Source organism: Prionailurus bengalensis, chromosome E3 (genome assembly GCF_016509475.1).
Source record: "Prionailurus bengalensis isolate Pbe53 chromosome E3, Fcat_Pben_1.1_paternal_pri, whole genome shotgun sequence".
Taxonomy (NCBI): Eukaryota; Metazoa; Chordata; class Mammalia; order Carnivora; family Felidae; genus Prionailurus; species Prionailurus bengalensis.
Genome location: NC_057357.1, coordinates 36,325,135 through 36,337,961, shown reverse-complemented (window position 1 = coordinate 36,337,961; position 12,827 = coordinate 36,325,135). Strand labels below are relative to the sequence as shown.

Here is a 12,827-nt window from a genome sequence, read left to right as displayed (position 1 = left end):
TTGTTAATGACTACTTATTTTTCTATACAAATGGTTTTTGCTCTCCTTCCTGAGGACAATTAACTAAGAAACTGGTCATAAATTACTGATAATGATCAGTTTGTCAGAGATGATTGTCGAACAGAGCCATCTTCCATAGTAATTAGATAAAGTTTCTTTAATTGCTGATAACAGCAAACTGTGGTTATTTTTTTCCTTTTTTTTTTTTTTTTTTTTTTTTAGATTCTCACTCATGACATCTTCCTGGAAGTCAGGAATAATAACGTTTTTTTTTTCTTCTTCTTCACCTGAAGGAGGGGAGATGGAAGAAACATTCATCATTTACAGGCTTCCAGAAATATAATAAATGTGACAGCTTTTCACAGTTTCAAATGCAACAACTGATCTTTCTAAAGCAGAGATCAGAGAAAACCTTCTCTGGGACACATTTCTTTTAGGCAGGAAGCAGGGGTCCTTCCTGGTCATGTTTGATTTTTTTTTCCTCAGGATCACATCTCTCATATTTGCATCTAAACCTTGGCCTTAAAATGTGACTTCTTTGAACTCTGGAAGGGAATGGTATTTAATTCACAGGGTTTCTCACTGTTAGGATGCTGATTAAACCCCAGCCTATTTTTGTATGTCAGGCTCTGGTGGACCCTTAGCTGGGAAATAAAGAGGAGAGCTACCACAATGTATAGAGACAGGATGGTGTCTTTAATCACAGGTATTATTATCTATTAGCTTATTGATATGCTCAATCAGAATATTCATTGGTGTGGAAGTACCAGGACATACTATTAACATTCTATAAAGGATATACATATTTTACACAGTGAAGGGTGGTTTACATTTAATCTAGTTTAATATATCAGTTGACTGACATTCCTTGAACATTGTTAGTCTTGGGTCCTGCAATACTTTATAATCCCCTTCAGTTTCATAACTGTTTCTTGTTTTTTGGAGATTCTTTTTTTAGTTTGTTTTGTTTTTGGTTTTGTTTTTTGGTTTTGGGGGTTTTTGTTTGATTTTGCTAGATGGCAACAACTGTCAAGCAAGCTTTGGTGTCTGAGATTATCTGAATCATTCTGGCAGTTTAGAAAACAGTGTGGTGTTAAAAGAACAGAGATGAGGATTCCAAAGGGGTTCTTAATAACAAAGAAACTGGGGAAGTGTATCACATCTCTTTAAGCTCACTAGGTTTTATTATGAGAAGGAGAGCTACAACGAGCTCAGAATTATAATGTGTTATGTTACAGGATATTTAGGCACTGATTTCATCAGGATTCCTCCACTTTCACATGAAAAAAATAAACACACACACATGCACATCAAATATATTTAAGAAAACTTAAAGTGTGGGTTATGGAACTAGGCAACACAAAAGGTAGGCTTCAGGTGTGGTTGAGTCTCAAGCTTTACTGATGTCACAAGGACTCTAATTCTCTCTTAGAGCTGCTTGCCATCTTATATCAGGGTTCACTGGGCTTCTACTATATGCATCCTCTGAGAAGTTATCACCTTTTGGAGGATACCTCAAAAATCCTAGGGAAGGCTCTGATTGGCCAATTTGAATCATATGCCTGCTACTGAGCAAATCCCTGAACTATATGACTGGGATCTTCTTTTTTTTTTTTAATTTTTTAATGTTTTTATTTATTTTTGAAGGAGAGAGAGAGAGAGAGAGCATGAGCAGAGGAGGAGCAGAGAGAGAGGGAGACACAGAATCTGAAGCAGGCTCCAGGCTCCGAGCTGCCAGCACAGAGCCTGGTGCAGGGGTCAAATCTACAAACTGTGAGATCATGACCTGAGCCGAAGTCGGACGCTTAACCAACTGAGCCACTGAGGCACCCCAAGACTGGGATCTTCTGATTGATTGGTCTTAAGTCTCATTCCATAGGGATGAGGCGGGGGGTGGTGGTGGGATGTAGAGCTCCACCTAAACTATATAAATGAATATAAAGTAGGATAAAGATGGTTCCCCAAAGTAAAGGATTTGGGGTAGATCAGACAGTAAAACAAATAAAGTTAAGTAAAGGGACCCTCTCATTCACTCTTTTGCAGTCAGCCAAGTGCTGCCCAGTTGTTTGCTCTGTTTGCCAAGTTTTATCTGCTTTTCGTGGGAGGATCTACTTTTATAGTAGATTTTCTGGCACTTCCCGAACATTGCCCTAATAGAGGTGACAGTTTCAAGCCCACCGTAAAAGTCTAGTGTATACTAAATGACTCAACCTAAAATGCTTTTCTCAAATGTTTCCACACTAAAACTGTTCTCTTTGTCCTGCCTGGATCCCCTCTTCCCTTGCCATCCCCCACCCAACCCATCTCTGACTGTTTCCTCATGATTTTTTTTTTCCTAGCAGGGGCCCAAGCCAATTTCCTCTTCCTCTATGTTCCCATTGGAACTTGTATCTTTCTTATAATACCTAGAATGTTCAAGTTTTAATTTTAGTTCTTAAGAATCCATTTCTTTCTTTGGAAACAGGGTACCACTTTGTAGTTTCCTTTTAATAACTTCCATGATTGGTAGCACAGTGCCTGGTTCCACATAGGGATATAATTCTGGTGAATTTTTCTGGACAAGACTAATTGAGGAAGTAAGCACTTGGGCCACTCCATTAGCATTTGGGTTTAGCTGTGTTTTGCTATGGGGATGTGAAAGTGGGTATTAAGTAATCATTTGGAGGAATACAGGAGGACAGCCCACTGCTGTAAGAGAAGTAGGGGAAGGTTGTTTTTGTTGAGGGACCCATGGGAATTTGCCTCACCTGGCCTCATTTTACATGGTAATTGCTCTGAGTTCTAAGTTATAGGAGGACAAGTTCATCTCTCTATGATTAACACAAATCAAGGGTCCTTTTTGCACGTCCATGTGGATATGGCCAAAACCAGAAAAAAACACCTTTTCATTCATTCATCAAATTTGATAGAGTACCTAGTATGTTCTGGGGATATGTGATGGTAAAATATACATAGCTCTTGCCCTCATGCTTGGAAGTTGATTGCCTGGGGTCCAGTCTGTGGCTTTCTGTGGGATTACTCTCTGTGGGATTTCAGACTATCTCTTTAACAACCCTATACTTAGGACCACCTGGGTGGCTCAATCAGTTAAGCATCCAACTCATGATTTCATCTCAGGTCATGATTTCACGGTTTGTGGGTTTGAACCCCAGGTTGGGCTCTATGCTGAGAGCACAGAATCTTAGGATTCTCTCTCTCCCTCTCTCTCTGACCTCCCCTGCTTATTCATATTCTCTCTCTCTCTCTCTCTCTCTCTCTCTCTCTAAATAAACATTTAAAAAAAAACATTGGAAAACAAACAACTGTACACTTAAATTGTCTTATCTATAAAATGGGGGCAGATAGCTACTTCACGGAGCTATTGTAAGGATTAAAGGAGCTACTACTTGTATAATGTCCAACACATAGTGAGTGTTCATCAAGCAACAGCTATTACTTATTGACTCATGAGCCCCACAAGCTGATGGAACAGACATTAATCAAATGATCATACTCAAAATATAAATTTTGACATAATCTGAAGATGAGTTGTTTAATATTATGAACACTTACAGCATACAATTCTTTAAGACTTGCCTGGCAATGCATAATTAATCTATCTGTCTATAAGATCCTCTGCAGATTAGAAGAAAAATGAACAATTTATCAATTTTTGATGATTGCTAATAAGGCAGTAGTTATATGTGGCTGAAATGGTCCTCAGCCAACCTGGATTTCAGTGCTGCTATGATTATCAATGGTATTAGGTCTCATATTCTGCCAAGATAATTCTTCTCTCTCAGTTCTTTGGCCATTTTGGAAGGGGAGAAGCTTTTAGCTTAATGTCCTTCAGAATCCTATCTAATCCTTAAAAGACCAGGGAAAGGTGTGTCTTCTGGACTTCAAAAGGGTTTTCTTCTCCTTTTCCAGTCATTTCCACTTTCTAGTCAATTCGGAGTATCCATCAATTCAACCAAGGGAGGCAAGGAAAAATATCCATGCCATTTCTGTTTGGTACCATTGATTGTGCTTTAGAAATCACTTTATTACTCACCACTTCTTGTTGGCGCAGTGGGGTTCATGTTATGGCCAAGCTATTCCAGTGTTTGGAAAAGGTAGAACACATTCAATCAGTTTGGTTCCTTTGAAAATCTTACTTTAAGTTGGATTAGACCAGTGATGAAAATGGTGACAGTGTTTAAAGGAGAGGAGCCCTTTTACTGTAAAAGGAAAACTCTACAATTAATATCAAGGAGACATTCAGAGCAACAGATAATAGCCCAGCATCTGGGGTCCAACAGATGTAGTCTGCCATGGCTGAAACCTTGGGCTAGTTTATTCATTTATCTGAAACTCAGTAATGCTATCTCCAAAATGGAAACAATTATCAACAGTGGATTTTTAATGGATTTCAAAAATAATTTTTAATGGATTAATACATTTTAAAGTGAATTTTTAAATCCATTTTTGTTGGCTTTTCCCTGATTGAAGGAGATACTACCTGCAAAATAGTCAGAAGATTGTCTGGTATATGGTAATTACTGATTAAATAATAGTCATTGTCCCAGTGTTGTATCCATTGATGACTATGATAAACAAGAACTCTTGAAGAATTTTGAGGTTTGATGAGTGATTCTTTTACCTTCTTAATTTTTAGCCCTTAGAAAAGAGAAGAAATCAAATGTTTATGTTCCCCTTGTCACAAAAATTTAGTTATATGGTATATGTTCATATATGTGTATATACTTTTTTTACTTACAATGTATATAGAATACATATACACACAAAACTGTGTAGTTATAGCATATGTAATATATTTAATGTAGACTAATATAGAGTATATTTAGATATGTTATTAATATATTTATGTATTATAAAGTATGTCTACTGCTATATTCTGTTTTATGCTATACAAAATATGACAAAGTAAGTAATAAGTTGTTAGTTGATACATATTTTTTCTATCTCTGTTCGACTCTTTTTCCAATTAAAAATAAGGAATTATTAGTATGCTGTTTGTTTAGCTTTTGTTTCATTATCATAAACTTCACTTTGCAATCCAGCTAGACTTGAAAGGGACCCATGGAACTGCAACAGGAGCACAAAGATTGTAGGAGATTTTGATCCAAAGGGGGTGCTCTCCCGAGCTACAGAAGGAATGATCTGGTAGTTAAGATAAAACACAAGTCAGATTTATTAGGTTTGTCCACACTCAAGAGTGGTCATCTTCTTGCTGGCCTTGCCATTCTTGGATCCAGAGTGCTCCATGGCTTTCACGGTGTCCATGCCCTCCTTCACCTTGCCAAACACGATGTGCTTGCCATCCGACCACTCAGTTTTGACGGTGCAGATGAAAAACTGGGAACCGTTTGTCTTGGGTCCACCTTTTTCCATGGACAGGATGCCAGGACGTATATGCTTCAGGATGAAATTCTCATCATGAAATTTCTCCCCATAGATGGACTTGCTGCCAGTGCCATTATGTCATGTGAAGTCACCACCCTGGCACATAAATCCTGGGATAATCCTGTGAAAGCAGGAAACTTTGTAACCATTTCTGTTCTCCCCAGTGCTCGGAGCATGAAAGTTCTCTGCTGTTTTTGGAACTTTGTCTGCAAACGGCTCAAAGGAGACGTGGCCTAAGGGTTCACCGTCCTCAGCAATGTCAAAAAACACGGTGGAGTTGACCATGGCTTTGCCGTGCCTGCGGTTCTGGGGTGGCGGTGTCTGCAAAGATTTCTTTATTTTTTTTTTAAAGAAAAAGCATCAGCTACCCCCACCTTCTCTGAGGGTTGATTTTTACTGTTATTTATTTTGACAATTTAGTGGCAGTGACTTACAGTCACAGCCAAAGCCTTGCTGTGTAATCCTTTGGAAATGTCCCTAGGTAACAAGATGTGCCCACTGGTCATAGAAGTCAGTTCTGTTAAATAGGGAGGATTTTATCTGTCTGAATAAATATTTCCGGGGGTCCCCTCGCTCTGTGGATTTGAGATGTGCACAGGCAAGAAGGGTCATTGCCATAAATCAATAGTTTCTGTGAAGCCACAGATTTAGAGCTGACAGCGGCTCTTTGGTTGAAATAAAGATTGTGATGTGCAGGCATAGGCGACAACTGCTGGGAATAACGTGTGGAGTTGACAGGACTATTTTGTGAACATATATCAAGTGTGGATAGGAAAAGTAATTTTTGCTTATTTTGAGATAAGTTAACTAATTGATATCGGCAAGAAAGGAAAGGCAGAGCTACCTGGTAGAAATTGATGCCATGTACATCCTTCCATATAGGCACCTATACCTTACACCCACCACCGCAAACCCAGTGTGTCCTTCAAGTCTCAGCTCAAGGGCTAAGTCCCATATCGCGTGTTACTTATCTTTATGCTACTCACAAGTTGCTGTGGAGGTAGTAGGAATGGATAATGTCTCCAAGGAAAGGCAGATTGAAAAGAAAAACAAACAAGGCTTTACCTTAAGAAAGGATCACTTGAGTGAATGGAAGAAGAGAGAAAGACACTAAGAAGATAGGAAGGTAGCAAGTGAAGCGGGTCAGGACATTTTCATAAAAGGTAGAGAGATTGCATGGAAACAGCAACTGCGGACGGTGCCGAGTACTGTAATGCATCTGAGGATTAATGAGAATTCTTAGACTTACATTCCAGTGGATCTGTTTTCTGTATTTTATGAAATTTTGTACCTAAATCATTCTCAATAATTAAGTGTGAACTCCCTGAGAGCAGGTACCAGAGTATATTCATTTTAGGAGCTTCAGGGTGTGGTAGCCATTTTAGGGATCAATACATGTGTTTTGAAAGTATGAATAGATGATGGGGTGCCTGGGTGGCTCAGTCGGTTAAGTGTCCGACTTCGGCTCAGGTCATGATCTCATGGTCTGTGGGTTCATGCCCCGCATTGGGCTCTGTGCTGACAGCTCAGAGCCTGGAGCCTGTTTCAGATTCTGTGTCTCCCTCTGTCTCTGCCCCTCTCCCACTTGCGCTCTGTCTCCCTCTGTCTCAAAAATAAATAAACATTAAAAAAAAAAAGAAAGTATGAATACATGAATAAGTGGATGAATGGATGCTGACCTTAATATAGCAGTTTAATATCTGGGTAAAATTAAAATTATGAAGTGTTAAAGAAGTGATTTGATTTTGGTAAAACAGGGCATAAGAAACCACTCTAGGTATGTGGTAGCTCTAGGAGCTCAAAAAATAAAATCCTCTTATTCCTGGACAGAGTAAGAACTGACTGAGAAAGTAGCACAGCAGAGAGGAAAAAGGAAATAAACAACTTCTTTCACTTAGCCTGATATTTCCAAGGTTCTGATCATATTCATATGAAATGTCCACAGTAGGTCAATCTACAGAGATGGAAAGAAGGTAGATTAGTGCCAGGGGCTGGGAGGGAGAGAGTGATAGGGAGTGAGCACATGCTATAGGGGCTTCCTTGTGGGGTGATAAAAAAAAATGTTCTCAAATTAAATTGTGATGATAATTGCACAAGTCTGTGAACATACTAAAAATTATTGAATTGTTCACTTTGAATAGGTGAATTTTATGGTGTGCGAATGTATCTCAATGAAGCTATTATTTTTAAAACAGCAATAACAAAGTGTTTTTATTAATGAAATAAATGAAATACATTTTATTAATGAAATCTAAAATTAAAATGTATGACCAAATGAGTTTCCTTATGGTCTCCAAATTTGTTGAGACTTATCCATCAGTCGTTGACAGAGTAGGCCCCTGGAGCCCCTTCCTGTGTTTTCTCTCTTTTCACAGCTTCTCTGCATACTCCCTAGTCTTATGGCTGAGAAAGAGGACTAGAGTGTACCCTTTCTGCCCACTGGGGAATTGAAAAAAGAGCCAAGGAGACTGAATTGAGCTTGCCTCGTTTTTTTTTCCCCCCAGAGTAACCATTCAAATAAACCATTCCTTCTTAGGGGTGGAAGAATGAGGAATTATGGAAAGACCTGGAATATTACCCTGAGGGAGTTCTTTCACATGGAACTGTATGGAGAAGGGAAAAAATATGTGCCATCCTCCCCGCACCTTACCCTCTTTATGTCTAGTAATGACTTCAAAAATAACAACTGTAGTGGTTATCAGTTTTAAAAAAATAATAACTTGGGTTTGAATAAGATCTGAATCTAAGGCAGGTACCACAAGGAACAAACTGTTCAGGAAGAAGGAAGAATGGATCAAAGCCAATGCCTCTAAACTTCCACACTGCCCCCCTTATGCCAGGCACTTTGCTGTGCCAAGGACCACTCACTTTGGCTCTAAACTTTAAGAATAATCTCTGTGTCTGCATGACTTTTTACAGCCCTCAAGAGTTTTCATAGACTTAACCTTCTCATAATAGTATCAAGAGAGCTGTGATACAATATATTTACCTTCTTTAGGAGGTCCACTTATTTTTTTTTTAATTTTTTTTTTTCAACGTTTTTTATTTATTTTGGGGACCGAGAGAGACAGAGCATGAACGGGGGAGGGGCAGAGAGAGAGGGAGACACAGAATCCGAAACAGGCTCCAGGCTCCGAGCCATCAGCCCAGAGCCTGACGCGGGGCTCGAACTCACGGACCACGAGATGGTGACCTGGCTGAAGTCGGACGCTCAACCGACTGTGCCACCAAGGCGCCCCTAGGAGGTCCACTTATGATCGTCCTGTCATTTCTACCATAAATACTTTTTGAAAATTTGGAGTCGCTAGGGATCAGAGGATGTTCTCTTCATTGCGTATCAGCCAAGATCCATGTGTGTAAAAGGCTTCTCTTGAATTAGTTTTCTCTCACTGAAATCCTGTCTGGGGGGCATAATTAGTTATAACCCATCGATACCAGTGGTATGATAATGGAATGAAATATGGTATGAAATATGGACTGTGACTCAGTTATAGGCCAAAGCCCCATTCTTCACATATTGAAGGACATCACCCCATCTAGAGCGTGTGTGTGTGCATATGTATCTGTAGTTGCATAGACTAGACACGTGGGTATAGTTACATTCACATTAGACACTTGCCTCTTCCAAGCGCCTAGAGCAGTGTCTAATTCTTAGTAGGTTCATGTTACATATTGGCTGCATAAAGGTTTGGGGTCATAGATATTCAGTATATAATCCACTCTATTAACTCAGGCATTACTGGATGAAAGGCTTCTTCATTGAAACCAGCTACTTTTTGGTCCTGGCAATATTATTCTTACTTTGAGGCTTTAGCGCATTTTGAGGGTAGTGAAACTTCCCATGGCTTTCAGAAGTATAATTTAAATCTTTTATCCCTCCAGAACTCAGGACATTTAATTTATCATGATTCATAAAAGACCAGTAATAAACCCTGTCTTTATTTAAACATGGGCACATTGACTTCCCTTTGTAGGAATCGGGTGCTCCTTATCTGCATTTCTCTATCTGCTTATCGTGGATCCTGCATGTGTACAAAAAGCCATCTTTGTCAGTCAGGGGGAGATTTTATTAACTAAAGGTTCATTTGTTCTTCAAGTGACACTATCTCTTTGGAATTACCAGATGTTGTTCAAACTGTGCCGTCTCGCCTTTTATTCTGATGATGGCAAATGTTGAACGTGGTGAATAAATATTGGGCACTGTCCTCGGTCATCTTAAATAAATGTGATAAAATGAAAACATGTCGCTGCCGAGGTCTCATTTGTTCCCAGGAAGTCCACAGCACATTAAGGCTTGCGGACAATGAAAGGCAAATCAGCCATTCACTGGGTGTTCCATTATGAGATGTTCTTGTCACTTTCCTGATTCCATTTTAGATTAATATATAGGGAGAGATAAGATGGCATGCATTTAAATGATGACATGGTACCATCACAGAATTGTTTTGTTATAATTGCACAATATAGACAATTACATATATTGCAGTGGTCTTTTCCTCGAAATTTGCATTTAAAAGAAAAAGTGGCAGAAAATGAATTAATGGGAAATTTCTTAGGACTTGGGTCCATCGGGGCTTATATTCATGCAGGTGTTGTATTTTGACCCCTCCTTGCTCCTGTGTCAAGACGGGTTGACTGTCTTTTGAGGAGGAGGAAGAGTAGGGGAGATTTCACTTAACTGGATGATCACAGAGCTAGATTTTGTCATTCATTGTTGAATCATGTATTAAATATTTATAATATAAAAGAAGTGGGAAAGAGCAATCTGTCAAAACAGACATTTTGGAATCACCATGCCCTTCTTTTGTGGGTGATGTGTGACACCCATGAATTAAGATTAAAAATAGGATATAAAAAAGAGTCTTTGCTTTCACAGTGGGGGGAAAAGCTTATGAATGCTTTGATAATAATTGTTAATAATTATACTCAAGTCGTATTACATCAAGAAATTGAGATGTGAACCACACTGGGGCACTAAGATTTCACAGTAACAGCCACAGTTTTTTCTAATTTATTACATTGTCATCAATCTTGTGATTTAAAATCCTTTTACACAGTCTCCAGTAATATAGGGAATTATTAAAAGTTGGTGACTGTCTATTGTTCAGGAATGTTGAAAGAAACAAAGTGTTTCTGGGGATGTTGCTGGAGTCCTTTTGAAAGGGTAGTTAGGTATCGCTGATTAATTCCCATTCTGTGTCTGATGAAATAGAGAAGGAGAAAAGTTTCTCTTCTACCAAGCATCTCATTGCAAACAGCAGCCCAGGAGTTGTATAAGCATTTTCCTTATTCGGTGTAAATTGATTTGGTGTGAAAAATCTCAGACGGTTCCATTTCAAGGCAATGTTTTATTTGGTGATGCAGGACAAATGTAGAGCTAAGTAGATTTGTAGGCTAATTTATTGGGCATTTTAATATTGTGTGTTCTCCACATCCGTGTGGTAAATACCTCACTAATGCTTCCTTGGCCGTGTACTGCTCATGGCATGACCGACTCATCTTAATTAAATTCCTGCCTGAAACAACCTTATTTCTGCTCATGGGATACATTGCTGTCACTGTGAGACATTTTCTAGGACAATTGAGATATATTTTCCACAATTGGAGCCTTTTTTCTCTCTTTTTTTTTATGCTCTAAGTATTAGTCATTTGAATTAATATTAAGTTATTATGTACTCCAAATGAGTGCTTTACAAATCTTTCAAAACATGCCTTCTGCCAGGAGGGCTGGGGAGCATGTGATAGAGGTGGAGAATGTACAGGTGTGTTGGATTAGTGTTGGGTGAAATGACTTCATGTGTCTGTTCCCCACCTCCCGTTGTTGGAATGCAAGGAGAGGCAGCAAATTGAGAAAGAAAAGGGCCTTGTGCTGCTGCCTCTGGTCTCCTCACTGAGGTAATTGCAGTATCATCTTCTCTTTTAAGGAAGAGGAGGAGAGTTTGTCCACAACTATGCACTTTCTAAGTAACATGGACTTCTTGTTCAGGAAACTGGAAGCTTCTTGAATTTTGTAATTTGAGTCGCCTGCCATGTTGGGAGGACTCCGGGAAATCAGCTGTTTCATTCAGAACTTCATCGTGACCTTCAAAAGTTTGGCCTGCAAATTGACACAGGGCTTTCGGCGTTTGTCCTGGGAACGTGCAGCTGTCCTGTCAATGTCTAGGAAAATTGTGCCTTATAACCCAAAAAGGCTAATTAAACAAAACAAATGAAAACAAAATGCCAAAGCCATGGTATATTCATTCTTCATTCGTTCTTTCTCTCTTTCCCTCTCCTAGGTGAAGAACAGGCTTCAGTGAACAGAACATGGTTTCCCCTTTCTATTAAATCTTCAAGCCCACTAGCTCATGTGCTACAGCCACGTTGCGAGCACATCAAGCTCTTCCCGATTGGGGCCCTGGGCACGTTCTGTTCCCTCTGTCCCTCTCATTTACTTCTGACTTCTCATTTCAGTTTCAGCTCAAAAGTGCCACTTCTCCTGGTTAAGCCTCTCCTGGAATTCCCACCTTACCCCAACTCCAGCTCCCTAGGGTAGATGAAAATTGATTTGCGTGTGATCTTCTAGCAATTTATATGTTTCTTCTACTCTTATATATGCATATATTTGTGTATGTATATGTATATCTGTATGTGTGTATATATGTATGTATGTATGTGTGTGTTTGTGTGTGTGTATTTTGAGCACCTTCTGTGTACCAGGCATTCATCTTCACATGAGGGACCCATCACTGAGACACATGTTCAAGCCCTCATGGAGCCTACATTCTAGTGGGGCACAAAGACCATGAAAAGTGCATATAAATAAGAAAGTCATTGTAGAAGGTGACAAGTATTATGGTAAAAGGAAAAAGGGAAAAGGATAGGAAGAAACAGAGAATAGGAATGGCAGAATCGAAGTTTTAAATGAAGGGGGAGGGGAATCAGGATGGGCCTCATTGTAAAGGTGACATTTTAGCAAAGACTAGAAGGTGAAGGAGTGAGCTGTGTGGTTTGATGAAAGAAAATTTCAGGCAGAACAAACAGTCAAAACAAAAAAAACCCTAAGGCTTGAGTGTACCCCTGGTTTCAGTGAACAGCAAGAGGGTCAGGGAGACTGGAGCAGAAAATATTAGGGAGGGAAGGCATTGAGTTGTGGGGTGGGGGCAAATATCATGTAGGACTTGTAAGTAATTAGAGACTGTGACTTTTACTGGAGTAAAATAAAGACTTGATTTATATTTTAAACAGATAATTTGGGCTTCTGCATTGAAAATATATTCTAATGGCCTTAATACAGTTTGTAGTCATAGACCATAGGCTCCAGGAAGGCTGGAGTGGTATCTGTTTTGCTGTTCACCGAAACCCCAGGATCAAGCCCAGTGCTTGGCACGTTGTTGTCCAATAAATATTTAATGTGAAAGAATAAAATGAGTACAAGGCACATCAAGATGATGTAATTGGAG

At 39.3% G+C, this 12,827-nt stretch overlaps 1 protein-coding gene and 1 pseudogene across 23 annotated transcripts in view; one reads left to right on the top strand and one right to left on the bottom strand.

The window, feature by feature from the left end:
- Nucleotides 1–12,827, top strand: part of RBFOX1 (RNA binding fox-1 homolog 1) — a 1,791,866-nt gene that overhangs the window by 767,549 nt on the left and 1,011,490 nt on the right. The gene's annotated exons all lie outside the window — the stretch shown is intronic.
- Nucleotides 4,996–6,791, bottom strand: LOC122471699 (annotated as a pseudogene).